Source organism: Littorina saxatilis, linkage group LG10 (genome assembly GCF_037325665.1).
Source record: "Littorina saxatilis isolate snail1 linkage group LG10, US_GU_Lsax_2.0, whole genome shotgun sequence".
NCBI lineage: Eukaryota > Metazoa > Mollusca > Gastropoda > Littorinimorpha > Littorinidae > Littorina > Littorina saxatilis.
The window spans coordinates 37,225,560-37,242,411 of record NC_090254.1 but is presented as its reverse complement, the minus strand read 5'-3'; the positions used below and the strand labels follow the sequence as shown (position 1 = coordinate 37,242,411).

Here is a 16,852-nt window from a genome sequence, read left to right as displayed (position 1 = left end):
AACACAGAAATAGAAACAGAGACATCGACACATAGACACAAACACAGAAACAGAAACAGAGACATCGACACATAGACACAAACACAGAAACAGAGACACAGAAACAGAGACATCGACACATAGACACAAACACATGAACAGAGACATCGACACACAGACACAGACACAGGAACAGATACACAGAAACAGAGACATCGACACACAGACACAGACACCGGAACAGATACACAGGAATTGAGACATAGACACAGACACAGGAACAGATACACAGAAACAGAGACATCGACACACAGACACAGACACCGGAACAGATACACAGGAATTGAGACATCGACACACAGACACATACACAGGAACAGAGACACAGAAACAGAGACATCGACACATAGACACAGACACATGAACAGAAAAACAGAGACATCGACACACAGACACAGGAACAGAGACACAGGAGTTGAGACATCGACACATAGACACAGACACAGGAACAGAAACAGAGACATCGACACACAGACACAGACACCGGAACAGATACACAGGAATTGAGACATCGACACATAGACACAGACACAGGAACAGAGACACAGAAACAGACATCGACATACAGACACAAAAACAGAGACATCGACACATAGACACAGACAAAGGAACAGAGACATCAACACATAGACACAGGAACAGAGAAACAGAGACATCGTCGACACACAGACACAAACACATGAACAGAGAAACAGAGACATCGACACATAGACACAAACACATGAACAGAGAAACAGAGACATCGACACATAGACACAAACACATGAACAGAAAAACAGAGACATCGACACATAGACACAAACACATGAACAGAGAAACAGAGACATCGACACATACATCGATATATAGACACAAACACAAGAACAGATACACAGGAATTGAGACAACGACACATAGACACAGACACTGGCACAGAGACACAGGAACTGAGATATAGACAGGCAAGGCATATATGTTTTTTTCAAGACACCTCATGGGGGTACATGAACACAAAACAAACATACAAGAACAAGAAAGAAAGAAAGAAATACGTGCTGTTCCACCAATACATACATATATATGCACTGCCTTTTATAGTTAACTAAATTTTTGTATTTGAAATAGTCTATTGTAGTCGGTGTAGGCCTTAATTAAGCTTATTTTAATCGTTTGTCCAGTATTTAATTTAATTCTCTATTTTTGTATGAACTCAAATGTTTAGTGTTCTTAGTATCTCTTGTTAGGCTAAGTTCTATTTAATCAGAGTATGTTTGCGTGTGCTTATACCTAGTGATATTGTAAAGCGCATAGTGCTTTTAGTTATGCACTATAGAAATCTCCTTAATAAATAAATAAATATATATAATGTTCAGGCATTACGCGTAATGCCTAAAAATACTCTCAAAATTACGCTTATTGCAATACACATTACCTCTTGGATGACGGTGAGAACACTTTTGAAGGACAAAGTGTTGACAACATTTTTTGTTTGTTTGTTTGCTTAACGCCCGGCCGACCACGAAGGGCCATATCAGGGCGGTGCTGCTTTGACATATAACGTGCGCCACACACAAGACAGATGTGCCTGCCGTTGCTCACGGCAGTTTTTATGTGTGACTGTTATTTTGATTTTTATCCACGTGTTATTTGCGTGACGTACGTGTGCTCGACGAAGCATCGTAGTTTGTTATGTTTTCTGGATGCACGAAGGTCACAAGACTTGAGTAACGCTCACCTTGTATTTTTGACCAACTTGGCATAGTTTTGGTTAGCACGTGTTGAGCGGCTATGACTTGCTCTTTTCCGCAGTTATGAACAGGCGATCCTGTTTTGGCTTATCATGATCCGTGCAGTCCATGTTATCAGGTATCAGGCGTAGTTTGGGTGTATTTATTTCGGTATGTTGTCTATATCTTTTTGCCATAACGTTTTCGAACCTGCTATAGCAGCGTTGTTTGGGTGTGTTCAAATGTTAGTTTTGAGTAGTTTTCGGTTTTTAGCCTCATTAACATATCAAGTCGATGTCGAGGATAAACTGTCCTTTTTACGTTAGTACGTTTCTGAGTCTGGAGGGAGGAGGTCGCTTTTTTGTTAGTAGCGAACCCGCTGTGTTTTATACTTGTGATTTCCACGGATTTGTGTGTTCATGAGGAACAGTTCCTGCCTGATGGCGCAAAGGTAAAATATTGTTTTGTTAGTTAAGACTTGTTGTGTTCTAATGTTTGTCTGTTTTGTGTGTTCGTCTCAGTCAACAGAGTTTTAGTGCGTTAGTAGTTTTAGTAGATGTTGTTATTTTTTCTCTTTTGAAGGTTAATAGTTTTAGGAAGGTATTGTTTATGTCTTTTTGATAATTGTAGTCATGTGTACGTGTTCTCAACGGGATAGTTATTATCGCAGTTGTATGTTTCGTTGCCTGGAGACTATGGTGTTTTAGGAATTAAGGGTTGTCGGCCACTCTCTGTATGTTATTAAATGTTCGTAGATTATTTCATTGTTTTCAGGTGAATGTTAGTTGAATTGTGGTTTATGTATTCTATTGTAGGGTTTAATTGATACTGTATTATTGTAAGTATTGATATTATTTTCTGTGACTTATATGTGGTTTTTGTGTGTGTATTTGCAGTTTTTTTTACCGAAACGAATATCGAACTTAACCACGCATTTAAGTTCCAAGTTACAAGAAATGATGGCTGGATAGTTAACTAAAATAAACAACCATACATCTTCTTGTTCTTTCGAGTTATTCCTTTGTACCTCCTGCAAGCGAGTCTGTGACGTAGGTTCTGCTTTCCTTAAGATACATGTGCACTCACACAGAAGTCGCAGCACAGGCTTCATGTCTCACCCAGTCACATTATTCTGACACCGGACCAACCAGTCCTAGCACTAACCCCATAATGCCAGACGCCAGGCGGAGCAGCCACTAGATTGCCAATTTTAAAGTCTTAGGTATGACCTGGCCGGGGTTCGAACCCACGACCTCCCGATCACGGGGCAGACGCCTTACCACTAGGCCACCGTGCAGGTGTGTTGATAAAATGTCATGGTGTGAATATGCTAACTGAAATTCAATCTAGTGAGCTTTGAAATGAATGCAAATTTTATTTTGCGATTATGACTGATGGTTCGCAATGCAAAATAATGTATTTCTGACATAGTGTTCACCACAGTTTGAATTTGTGAGTGCATGTCACAATGGAAAGCCGAGGTCGAATATTTCCAGTCGAGTTTTCACCAGTTGCTTATTCGTCACCATGGAGAATAATGAAAAAGAACAATTGTTTACTCGACGTTTGTTTGAACATTATGAAAAGGACGGCAGAAAGTTGCTCCTGAAAGCTGTGTACTTCAGAACAATCGAAGAAGTAAAAGCTGCCTTCCAGAAAACGACAAAGTCACGTCATGAGTATCATCTCTTGGGAAAGTAAGTGATGTGTGGCGTTTGTCAACAATAAGATTTGAGTGTTGGTATTCAGCTCTACGTCTATCGTGCAACAATACTGAAACCGGGTTATCTCCAATGCTGTCTCTGATAGAGTAATTGACACATAATTATAATGTCAAAGGGAGGTAACAATCAAAACTTGACTAAATGTAAAAAAGGCTTAGTACACTGCCTGTATCGTTCTTGCTGGAACAAAAACAGCTAATAAGAAAATTGCGTTGTGTTATCTCACGTACTGGGGCTGTTGAAAGCTACGATATCAAATGATTATTAATGTTCGCTTGAGAAACACTGTGTAAGCGGGGTTTTTTTCCTCATAAGGAAGATTTGCTAATTATTATTCGACGTAAGTTGTTCACGATCTTTAGTAGTTTGAATGTAGCGCTCGGGTACATTGACATGTTGTTGTTGTTTTAGCAAGATGAATTCAATCTGGACCCAGCTGTCCTACGTGAACCCCACTTTACAAATCTTTGTGCGCAGAGTGTCAGAAGAAGAAGAAACGAGCGAGAGTCAAAGGTGTTGCTGTTCGACCGATTCTATAAAACGATATTCAGTCATTACACGTAATGCCTGGTTTCACTTAAAGGCATACTAACGCACTCCCGTGTTTACAAAGTGTAGTTTGCCCATAATCGATGTCAAACGCACCATAAGACCATGTAATGACGATATGTCGCCATGCGCGGACCATAATACATGCATTACAGCTTGTTCTAGCCTCTGAAAAAGTGAGGATGTCAACAAAGACGCGGAGTTATTTCCCTTGCGTCAACGCTACCTCTGTTGGCAAATCTATAAATAGGACGATCTAGATCAAAATAAAAATTCAAATATCTCAACATTTAAGGGGTCCTAGACCACAATATTTTGCAGGGAACTTAATTTAGCATGTCTCCAGCTGTTGGTAAAGCAATTAGCGTGTATAGTCATCGAGTACATATGCCTTTAAAGCCTGTAACAGGTTTCAGGCATTACGTGTAATGCCTGACAATGATTTTTAGGCATTACACGTAATGCCTGATATTTTTATGCATTACGTGTAATGCCTAGTGGTTACAGGCACTACGCGTAACGCCTGAACATTTCAGGCATTACGCGTAATACCTGGTTTCACTTAATGCCTGTAACATACATATAAAATCATTCAGTTGAAAAATTTAAGAAATAAATAAATTGTTTTACAATATGGATTTCAAATCTTCAAAATAATCATTCTCGGGTTATGGCTAATTTCCTTCATACGTAACATTTCGGGAAGGGGGGGGGGGGGGAGGGGGGAGTATGTAGACACAGGGACAGAGACACTGACACAGAGAGTCGGACTCACGAACAGAGACACAGATAGGCAAACAGACAGGCTTTTAAATTCCGCAGCACGTTAAACTCACTTCAGTCCCAAAGGCCCCATATAATTATAATTCATTATAGACTCCGGCGTAATTTTTCAAGGACATAATTATAAGCTTCTCAACTATTCAATGTGAATAGGGCCAAACACTCAGAAAAGGTGACGCACAGTGCATGTTGACGCATCAAACAAGACATAATTATAAAAACGGTGACTGTATGACATTGTATTGTATGCTCTCACAAGCTGAAATGCTATAAATAGCTTCGATTCAACACGGTAGTGTGACATGACTAGACTGCATGATTCGCACGCCCAAAGAAGACCTAAGTTTAAATAAATAGTTTCTACTCGACGTGGAAGTGTCAACTAGCTCGATTACCCATGTCTAAAAAGACACGATTTTTCAAAAATCACGCCAGCCCGTCGCTACACCTGAAGACACTGTTTCCGTGAAATCCGAATTTCAGCAGACATCACTTTTATCGCAGCTTGTGTAAGAGAAGACGCAGTCCCTTCCCACCTGGACTGTCTGAATTCTACTTTCGTGTTCAGGTATGATAATGCTTAGAACGATGTCTGCTCAATGCTTTTGAATTGACTATTGTCAAATGAAATTGCGTTGTTTGATACACTTTCATAACATAGATAATCGTCACTATAATATATACTCTCCAGCAAAAGAGAGTACAACGGCTTTGAAGCGAAACGTAACAACTCAAAATTGAATTTGATGTCCCTTGATGCATGGATTGTCCTCTCTAAATCGAGTTACAGAACGCTACTACATTGAAAGTGCGTTCGATAATAATCCAGCTTTAAAGATGTTCACTATCCGAACTGAAAGTACACCAAACATCATCACATTTGCCTGGCTATGTAAATTTCAAACTCAAGTTATCGAACTGAAAGGGTATCCTTCATCATCATTATCATAATGCGTAAATGCCAAAGCGTACCGTGGTTGCTAATTTGATGTTTTTCGCGAAAATCAGGGCAAATCTATATATATATATATATATATATATATAAAACATCAGAAATTGTGAAAGAAACAATTGAAAGTCAGCAGAGACTTTCTTCCGAGATTTGTTAAAATCTCTTAGCAGAGAAAGAAAGAGAACTAAGTATCCCTTCACAGACAGCCTATTGGGAGCATTAGACCCTCCTCAAGGGGGATCGCAAGGTAATCTAGTCCTGAGGAGGACCATTGTATTTGTACCGAGACCAGACACGTGTTTAGACACTATTGTGTGTCATCAGTGGTCAGGTGGTACTGATGGTGAGAGATGTCAACCCATGGTATCCAACTAAGAAGCAAACCATTCTCTGAATGGTAGCTTCTGTTGGCATGGGAGACTACCCTCATCTGACAACCCCAAGAGGATATCTGTGAAGGGAAACACTTTGATTTAAGGCCAAAGTGTAGAATTGATATTTATTAAGAAAGAATTTAGAAATTTAGACAAGTTTTAACCAAGAAATTAGGTTAAAACAAGGGAAATTTGAAAAAGCCTAAAGGGAGGTAACTCTGTACCAGCCTGCAGATCCAGAAATGGATACGCGAACAAGTTAGATCTAATTTTGAAAAGGTTAAACAGGAAAAGCGGTCAACTTTTCACTGCTGTTCAACACAGGACTTGGTAAAGAAGAAGTTTTCTGCTTTATTCAATTGGATCGCTTTAAAGGCTATGCAACTTTCACGGTGACCACATTATAAAACATCAGAAATTGTGAAAGAAACAATTGAAAGTCAGCAGAGACTTTCTTCCGAGATTTGTTAAAATCTCTTAGCAGAGAAAGAGAGAGAAATAAGTATCCCTTCACAGACAGCCTATTGGGAGCATCAGACCCTCCTCAAGGGGGACCGAGATTTACAGAGCAAAGTCCCTTTGTGGGGGACGTATCGCAAGGTAATCTAGTCCTGAGGAGGACCATTGTTTTTGTACCGAGACCAGACACTTGTTTCGACACTACTGTGTCTCATCAGTGGTCAGGTGGTACTGATGGCGAGAGTTGTCAACCCATGGTATCCAACTAAGAAGCAAACCATTCTCTGAATGGTAGCTTCTGTTGGCATGGGAGACTACCCTCATCTGACAACCCCAAGAGGATATCTGTGAAGGTATCTGTATATATATATATATACATACATAAATATAAATAAATAAATATATATAAGAGGATATCTGTGATATCTGTATATATATATATATATATATATATATATATATATATATATATATACACGACGTGTGTGTGTGTGTGTGTGTCCGCGATGCACGCCCAAGGTTCTCGATGGATCTGTTTCAAATTTGGTGCCCATATTCAGGTACACCCTGGACACAGCCTGCTCGATGAGATATTTCAACACGTGCTCTCAGCGCGCAGCGCTGAACCGACTTTGGTTTTTCTCTGGATCCATTCCCAGTAACTCTTCCTTATCTTCTCCAGTGTTTTCAGCCGCGTTTATCTCCCTTCCTCCGTGCGGTGCGCCGGCAAAGCCGGCGTACACCCGGCATAGCCGGGTCCCCGGCGCAGCCGTATTTTCGGCTCGACTTCTTCCCGGCGCACCCGTACCCGGCGAAGCGGGTATTCATCTAGTTCATCATACGTACGCTTGCCTGATATAACTTTAAAGCCTAGCTGCTCTTTTCAGTTTCAATTTTAATTGCAGACCCAGTTTAGTTAGGTGTTGGCCTTACAAAATGTGGGCTTAGTATGGAGGGACACTTTTTGGTTGTTTTTTTCCCCTTTGTTCATTGCAAAGACCTTTTATATATTTTTTTAAAAATATATGTCGACATCATCGCTGTGTCAAAGGTATCGAGTGTCCACGTCCACGGCTAATTTTAATGTAAAAACAAAAAATCCTTCTAAACTGAGTAATGACCCAACCAAAATATTTTTTTGTTTTGTTTGAAAGGCTCAGTATCATTGTGCTCATGCTGAAAGTTCTTACTCGTTAATGGAAAACCATGCACTGCTCTCCCAGCTTTTCTCATTATCATTACACGAAACTTTCCTCATAAACTGAGCTCTCGTCATTGTGTGACAATTCTCTTAAATTCAACTAAATAGACTGCTCATGTCCCCCCTCCCCTCCAAAAAATACACCAAAAAACAACACACCCCACAACAAACAAACAAACAAACAAAAATGTTAATTATTGGAACGTGTCATCATTTAGACAATACGAAACATTCCGTATCACGTCGACCCACCTGTATCTGAAGTGGACGTACAAACAAACAAACAAGTCGCGTAAGGCGAAATTACTACATATGGTCAAGCTGTGGAACTCACAGAATGAAACTGAAAGCCGCTCGTGCAAAAAGCAGTGAAATTAACGAGCCTGTTTAGCGCGTTAGTGGCTGCGCTGTGCTCCATAGCACGCTTTTCTGTACTTCTCTTCGTTTTAACTTTCTGAGCGTGTTTTTAATCCAAACATATCATATCTATAATATTAATGTTTTTGGAATCAGGAGCCGACCAGGAATATATCAGATGAAATTGTTTTTAAATCGATTTCGAAAATTTGATTTTAATCATAATTTTTATATTTTTAATTCTCAGAGCTTGTTTTTAATCCGAATAAAACATATTTATATGTTTTTGGAAATCCGAAAATGATGAAGAATAAGATGAATGTAATTTTGGATCATTTTATAAAAAATTAATTTTAATTACAATTTTCAGATTTTTAATGACTAAAGTCATTAATCAATTTTTAAGCCTCCAAGCTGAAATGCAATACTAAAGTCCGGCCTTTGTCGAAGATTGCTTGGCCAAAATTTCAATCAATTTTATTGAAAAATGAGGGTGTGACAGTGCCGCCTCAACTTTGACAAAACTTGACTAAATGTAACAAGTCGCGTAAGGCGAAAATACAACATTTAGTCAAGTAGCTGTCGAACTCACAGAATGAAACGCAATGCCATTTTACTCGTAGCATCGTCAGGCCACCGCTCATGGCAAAGGCAGTGAAATTGACAAGAAGAGCGGGGTAGTAGTTGCGCTAAGAAGGATAGCACGCTTTTCTGTACCTCTCTTTGTTTTAACTTTCTGAGCGTGTTTTTAATCCAAACATATATCTATATGTTTTTGGAATCAGGAACCGACAAGGAATAAGATGAAAGTGTTTTTAAATTGATTTCGACAATTTAATTTTGATAATAATTTTTATATATTTAATTTTCAGAGCTTGTTTTTAATCAGAATATAACATATTTATATGTTTTTGGAATTTCAATTGGAGCTACTTGACTAAATGTTGTATTTTCGCCTTACGCGACTTGTTTGTTTTGGTCTGTAATTGAATATTCCAGCAAATAATATTTCTGGTTTTCTTTCTTTCAGTCTCTTTCAACTTCTTTTCAACTCGAGGAAAACATGTTGTCCTGTCCGGTCTGCCTGGAAAGTAAGGCGATCAACAACTGTGGTGCGTGCATCCCTTGCGGGCACCTCTTTTGCCAGTCATGCTTGACCAAACTGTTACGTCACCCTTGTCCAACGTGTCGATGCAGGATTGACCGGGTTCAGAAACTGTATGGTGATGACGGTGATGATAGTGAGTGGCATGATTTACCACCTATAAACTTGTTCTTGTTCTTGTTCTTGTTCTTCTTGTTCTTGTTCTTGTTCTTGTTGTTCTTGTTCATGTTCTTCTTGTTCTTCTTCTTTTGCGTTCCTGACCATGCTATAATCTTCAATTCGGTCTGTAGGGCGAAGTCCGCAGTCCGCCTGAGCGATTTTTCCTGCCCCCAGAGCTTCTCGTGGGCCTCCACTGGACTGGGGGCCATGTCTTGCGTCTCAGGGCGTCGAAGGAAGGGCAGGACTGCAGGATGTGCTTTAAGTTTTAAACGGGTTCGACATCAGTATTTGAAATACAAGCAGACGGGCGCTGTGGCCTAGTGGATAAGACATCGGACTCCTAATCGGAAGGTCGTGAGTTTAAATCCCGGCCGCGGCCTCCTGGTGGGTTAAGGGTGGAGATTTTTCCGATCTCCGAGGTTAACTTTTGTGCAGACCTGCTAGTGCTTTATCCCCCCTTGTGCGTAACCGTAAGCACAAGACCAAGTGCGCACGGAAAAGATCCTGTAATCCATGTCAGAGTTCGGTGGGTTACAGAAACACAAAAATACCCAGCATGCTTCCCTTGAAAGCGGCGTATGGCTGCCTGAATGGCGGGGTAAAAACGGTCACACACATAAAAAACCCACTCATGCAAAAGCATGACTCATGCTTTTTGCATGAGTGAACGTGGGAGTTTCAGCCCATGAACGAAGAAGAAGAAGAAGAAGAAGAATTACAAGCAGAAGCTAGCCAGCTGATGTGGGCGTGAAAAAAATGTAGGAGAGAAATATACTCCTTTGGCGGCACCATGACGTTGACAACCACCTTTACTTTCGACAACTTGAAATGCTTCGGTAAATCTTTGCTTTTTGTCTTCCTGTCCGTCCGTCCGCCTTTCTGCCTGTTTTCCTCCCTAGGTGTCACACATATCTATTTTTCTTCTTCAGCTGCAGTGGGAGGTGTACCTTCCGACAACCGGAGAACACGAGTCAAGTTTGCTCCCCTCGAACGCATAGGTGGGCTTATTAACAACTTACAGTCGAACTTGCAATTGTCGTGTGTGTGTGTGTGTGTGTGTGTGTGTGTGGTGTGTGGTGTGTGGTGTGTGGTGTGTGGTGTGTTGTGTGTTGTGTGTGTGTTTAACGTTTATGTCTTTCACGTTTTTTTTGTATCGCCAGCTTTATTAACCCATTGTTAAGTTGTTACTTCGATTTATTTTTTAGACGAGATCGTCAGGCTTTGGGACGGACTCAGTCAGCGGGACCAGCTTGCCTTCTTTGCCCTGACTTTAACCATTTTCCTGGTTGTGTGCAACGACATCAACCGCCCCAATGGCTTTCTCTTTGGACTCTTCGTCCCGCTGATTTGCCAGCTTGTTTACTGTCCAGTGTCTTGGGTTCTGTCTGTACTGTGGTACCTCGCTTCTTCTTTTTGCTTTTTGGTCACAGCAATTGTAAGTTTTATCATCGCGGTTGTCATCTGGCTTTGGTTTATCCTGACATCACTCATTGTGGGCTCCGCGTATGTTTGTCTGGCAGTTGGTTTCCTTGCAGTTTTGTTCCCAGATGTCAGAGACATGCTGAGGCCTTGGGCAAGAGACCTGCAGCGTATTCGGCTCTCTGCTCAGCGTCGAAGATTGTAATCTTGATTGTAAATAAGTATGCTCGTTACGTGTCGCACCCATATTGAATAAAAGTCTGTTAAACCAACAACGTAAGAAACTTTTCAGGCACAATGGTATTTACACATAATCTAAAATTTCGCAAGGGGTTGGTGAAGTTTGTGTGTGTGTACGTGTGTATGTGTGTGTGGGGGTGGGGTGGGGGGGGAGGAGGTGGTGGTGGTGGTGGGGATGGGGGTGGGTGGTGATGCGGGTTTGGGGAAGTAAGAGGCAGAAGTATCTCAGAGGGTTTCACAACAGTAAAGATATGTTTCTCTCAATCTTACACATTTTTCGCCATATTCAAAAAAGCTTATTGGTACGTGCTGGCCACATTTTGCTTGCTCTCTCTCCTCACTTTTAGTACTTCAAATTTTGATGTAAATTATGCCATGCGTCGTACTGCCATGGCGTCATTGTTCACTCTCTTCACTTTTGCTGGCCAAATCTCCGTCTCGTTCAGTCAGTTGGGGTGGGGGGGGGGGGGGGGGGGTGCGCGTGTGTGTATGTGCGTGCGTCGATGTGTCTGTGTGTGTGTGTTAGCGTGCGTGCGTGCGCACCTGTGTGTGCGTGTGTGTGTGTGTGTGTGTGTTTGTGTGTGTAATCTTTTCAAAGAAGGATAAAACCTTTGTCAAGGACGGAGTCAAGAATTAATTGAAGAGTATTTCCAATAAACTGCTACAGCTAGTTATGAATAAAGCGTCAGCTGTGAAGTGTGATTGAAACTACCACTTCTTCTTCGTCGTTTGGTGTGTGTGTGTGTATGTGTGTGTGTGTGTGTGTATTTGTTTGGTGTGTGTGTTTGTGGTTGTGTGTGTGCGTGTGTGTGTGTATTTGTTTGGTGTGTGTGTGCGTGTGTGGTTGTGTGTGTGTATGTCTGTGTTTGTGTCTGTGTTTGTGTCTGTGTGTGAAGCGGGCGGTAGCTTACCAGGCTGAAAAGTCTCTCCCACCGTAGCTCTGAATTAAAAACTGACTGTTCAAAGGTACATTTTGCGCGCGAGTGCACACACACACACACTCACACACACTCACACACACACACGTTCAAGGATTCAGTGTGACCAGCGTGCTCATCAAAAAGCTTATAGAATGTCAAAAGACAAACGTGCAAAAGTATTCGGCTTATCATATTCACCCAGCAGTCTGTGTATGTTCCTGAAATGTTGCTCACTGTATATTTTATTTATTCCAAAAGAGACTTCTTAACATTTTGTTGCATCCGTGTCAAGTTACACAGAATTTGGCAACACATCAATAAATCGTCAGCGGCGTGTAAATCATTTCTAGCCTACAGCGGTGAACCCCATTTTGCTCTTCTTGGTAATACATTTCAGGAATATTGCACGAATGTATTTATCGCTGGCAGCAAATTTGCACAAAGGGCCTCAAAAGTTTCGGCAATTTTTCGAAACTTAGTGCTTGGCGTTGCCTTGCCTCCACCGCAAAAAAAAAAAAAAAAAAAAAAAAAAACCCACCAACAACATCTAAAAAAAAAATAATAAAAAAAATAAAAGAATAGGCAGATCAAAAGTGTTGGCAATTCAAATAATGTCTGATCGGAGTTCTGTCGACTCCTGGTGTCAAACGACATTCCAGCATTAACATTATTTTCTCTTGCTATCCTTCTGCTTCTTGGGCCGAGTCTGCCCCCCTGCGAGTTCTTGAAACCGATCCACCAACGGACCTACCCAGACCAAAAACCTCTCCCGAAAAGCTGGGTTAGCCAAGACCACAACGCAAACAACGACTCCTCCGAACAAAAGAGCTTTTAACAGACCAACAGCGTTGGACCACATGTAACCAAGAACCTTCCCGATTGAACCGACGAGCCCGCTACAAATCGTATGGACCACATTCAGCAAATCTTTGACTACAAAGACCACAGCTTTGTAGAACCCCCGAACGACTAATGCTATGACGGAATACAGCAGATACGCGAGCCAGTAGCAGGCCTGGTAGAGGACATAGAAAATCCAACGGAAGAGGTGATACACGACCAGAGTGATAGGGCGAAGACACGGAAAGACAACACCGTGGAAGACTCCGCTGTCCTGTCGGAGGTCCAAGAACAGAAATAGCAGCAGGAGCAAAGCGAGAACCAGTATCGTGAGTTGCTGGGTCCGACTGAGGCTGGCCACTTTCCTTTGAGTTTTGCCTGAAACAGAAATGTACATTTTGTGTATGCCATGCAGAATGAAATAACACTAGGATCCGAAAATATTCTATGTAGGTTTATATGCAACGTGTTACATTGAGTAATATAATTTGTTTTTGTTTCAACATCATGTTATTCACAAACACACACCTAATAATACAACAACATGCTTACAAAGGAGCACACCACGTTTAAAACTATATCATTGAGTAGGCTACTAGATACGTGCATGCCACTTGCTACGTCGTATGCAGTATGTGTTGGGTTAGTTTCTCTAAATATTTTACAGTCTAAACATACAAAGGACACAAAAGTTGACCTAACAGGGCAAGCATGCAAATTATCCGGGGGTTTTCCCTCAGGTTTGTGTGTTTCTTATCACACATTTTGAATGTGACTGTGTCCATAAAGGTGTAAGCATTTGGTATGGCATTAAACTCGAATGCAGGGCTGTCACTGGCGATATTTTATTCACAATTAGTTAGACAGGTCACTTTCTGTATATGCGCGTGTAATGAGTCGGCTTTCGCTTTGAACTTTGAATTGGTAGATTGAAAGAGGACATCCTCTAAGTCAACGTCATGATAACAATATAAGATGTTTGATGGGTTGTTGACAGACCAGCTTTTGTGTCGGTCCGAGGGGGAGCATATCGTCTTTTGTTTCATATTTATTGACCAAGGCCGAAGGCCGCGGTCAATAAATATGAAACAAAAGTCGATATGCCCCCCGAGGACCGACAAAAAAGCTGGTCTGTCAACAAACCACCAAACATCGTTTTTGTCATCATTTTGGTAGTAAGAAAATAAGTGCACAATCAATTGCAACCCAGGGAGCCATGCTTTGAAACACGGGTTCCGTGCTGATAACCACACGAGTCCCGGTTTGATAACCACTGGCAATCAAAGATGGCGTGTGAAAGCAACTTTCTGTGTTTTTGAGTTCATTAAATGTTGGGATGAATATGTCAGGTTTGAGGATGCACAGTTCTGTAGGTTCATCTCGGTATTCCACCCCCTCGGCTTTCTGTTGTACATATTAAGCTGAGTGATCGAATGTGGAAGCTACGTTTGGTCAAAGGTCACAGAAGATTTGCGTCGTGCAGCGAAGGAAAGAATCGCGATCTTGTTTCCGACTCGGTACCTCTTTGTTTTTCATTAGACCTGTCATTCTGGTGGCTCGGCTTTGTTAGATGTTTGCATATCTTGTTGCTATATTTTCTTTGCTTTTATTACTGTTTCTTATTTGTGCTTCGTTTATCGATACAACGTCTTGTGCACGGGTCAAAATGTGTGTGTCAGGTGTCGGTTTACTTGAACTTGACGTTCGTCTTTCTCCGAACGTCTGTGTATCGAAACACAGATACACGCACTCCATGACTCTGTAAGAAGACAAAACATATCACTAGGTTTCATTTGTTTTTGATGAATGTATGACCTTTCATGAAGTAGTTTTGTTTTTTGTTTACTTTTGCCAGTTTGCCAGTTTGTTTTTGGAACTTTGCAAAGCAGTGTCGTGTCGTCTGTTTAGGTCTGGGGAAACACCAATCAAAAGAGCCGAAGAATCCCCGAGCGTTTCTATTGGGTTTGCTTTTGATTATCCATGTATAACCTGCTTCCTGCAACTATGGTAACCGGGGATTTGTTGCCTGGGGAACATGAGATTTATTTCCCAGGTGCTTGTGAATGAAAACTTGTGAAAATGATGACAATAATAAATATGAATCAATGCTTGTCTCATATTCATTCCAGTCTCGTGAGAGTCGGTCAAACTGACCTTGAACTAGGTTATTCGTACGTAACAGACATAGCATACTGATAGATCATAGTGTTACTATTTTCAAATGCACTGAGTCTGTTTCATAATGTTTTTGTGGATATACTTACCACACACGTTTTGGATTCTATCAAGAGTGGCTTTTCCATGTTTAACCTGAAGGCGAAACCAATCTTTCGCGTCCTGAACAATATCTGCAACATACGTACATGCGATCGTGAACAGACAGACCAACGCAGAGACACACAGGGACACAGAATCATACAGAGACACACACACAGGCACTCCCATACAGATACACACACACACACACACACACACACACACACACACACACACACACTCACACACACACAGACGAAGACAGACATAAAGACACACACACACACACACACACACATACACATACACACACACACACACACACACATCATCGTCATCATCATCATCATCTTCATCATCATCGTCATCGTCATCATCAACAACAACAACAACAACAAAAACAACTGTTTCTGCTAGTACTACTCCAACGACGACAACAAAACCTTAACCGCCGCCACCACCACCAACTGTCAAGCTGTGAAAATAGTACATGTGTGCAAGCTCTTTTTACATTTAGTCAAGTTTTGACTAAATGTTTTAACATAGAGGAGGAATCGAGACGAGGGTCGTGGTGTATGTGTGTGTGTGTGTGTGTGTGTGTGTGTGTGTGTGTGTGTGTGTGTGTGTGTGTGTGTGTGTGTGTGTGTGTGTGTGTGTGTGTAGAGCGATTCAGAGTAAACTACTGGACTGATCTTTATTTGTTTGTTCGTTCATAGGCTGAAACTCCCACGTCTTTTACGTGTATGACCGTTTTTACCCCGCCATTCAGGCAGCATACTGGGTATTTTCGTGTTTCTATAACCCACCGAACTCTGACATAGATTACAAGATCTTTTTCGTGCGCACTTGGTCTTGTGCTTGCGTGTCCACACGGGGGTGTTCGGACACCGAGGAGAGTCTGCACACAAAGTTGACTCTGAGAAATAAATCTCTCGCCGAACGTGGGGACGAACTCACGCTGACAGCGGCCAACTGGATACAAATCCAGCGCCGCTACCGACTGAGCTACCACCCCGCCCTGACCGATCTTTTTGAAATTTTCCATGAGAGTTCCTGGGTATGATATCCCCAGACATTTTTTTTTCATTTTTTCGATAAATGTCTTTGATGACGTCATATCCGGCTTTTTGTAAAAGTTGAGGCAGCACTGTCACACCCTCATTTTTCAATCAAATTGATTGACATTTTTGTTAAGCAATCTTCGACGAAGGCCGGACTTCGGTATTGAATTTTAGTTTGGTGGCTTAAAAATTAATTAATGACTTTGGTCATTACAAATCTGAAAATTGTAATAATGTTTTGTTATATAAAACGATCCAAATTACGTTCATCTTATTCTTTATCATTTCCTGATTCCAAAAACATATAAATATGTTATATTCGGTTTAAAAGCAAGCTCTGAAAATTAAAAATATAAAAATTATGATCAAAATTAAATTTCTGAAATCGATTTAAAAACAATTTTATCTTATTCCTTGTCGGTTCCTGATTCCAAAAGCATATAGATATGATATGTTTGGATTAAAAACACGCTCAGGAAGTTAAAACGAAGAGAGGTACAGAAAAGCGTGCTATGCAGCACAGCGAAACCACCACCGCGCTAAACTGCGGCGGACTACGGTCATTGTGAAAAAATGCAGTGCGTTCAGTTTCATTCTGTGAGTTCCACAGCTTGACTAAATGTAGAAATTTCGCCTTACGCGACATGTTACATGTGGGAATGTTGTGATTCAGATATGCAGTTTGTTTATAGTGCCCTAGTTTTTGAC

At 41.1% G+C, this 16,852-nt stretch overlaps 3 long non-coding RNA genes across 5 annotated transcripts in view; 2 read left to right on the top strand and 1 right to left on the bottom strand.

Moving 5' to 3' along the window:
• Positions 1-1,660: 1,660 nt before the first annotated feature.
• LOC138979245 (uncharacterized) lies at positions 1,661-2,744 on the top strand. The gene is made up of 2 exons (XR_011459953.1): positions 1,661-2,196; positions 2,642-2,744. It is a non-coding gene; the product is annotated as an uncharacterized lncRNA (long non-coding RNA).
• A 2,367-nt stretch (positions 2,745-5,111) lies between these two features.
• LOC138978732 (uncharacterized) lies at positions 5,112-11,197 on the top strand. The gene is made up of 4 exons (XR_011459783.1): positions 5,112-5,369; positions 9,175-9,385; positions 10,338-10,406; positions 10,614-11,197. It is a non-coding gene; the product is annotated as an uncharacterized lncRNA (long non-coding RNA).
• A 665-nt stretch (positions 11,198-11,862) lies between these two features.
• The window catches only part of LOC138978731 (uncharacterized), a 19,249-nt gene continuing 14,259 nt past the window's right edge, over positions 11,863-16,852 (bottom strand). Inside the window, exons 5-6 of one of the 3 annotated variants that reach the window (XR_011459780.1) lie at positions 15,092-15,175; positions 11,863-13,205 (exon numbers count right to left, since the gene is read on the bottom strand). This is a non-coding gene — a long non-coding RNA (uncharacterized lncRNA). The remainder of the gene's footprint in view (positions 13,206-15,091; positions 15,176-16,852) is intronic. The other 2 variants (XR_011459782.1, XR_011459781.1) reach the window with 2 other exon arrangements.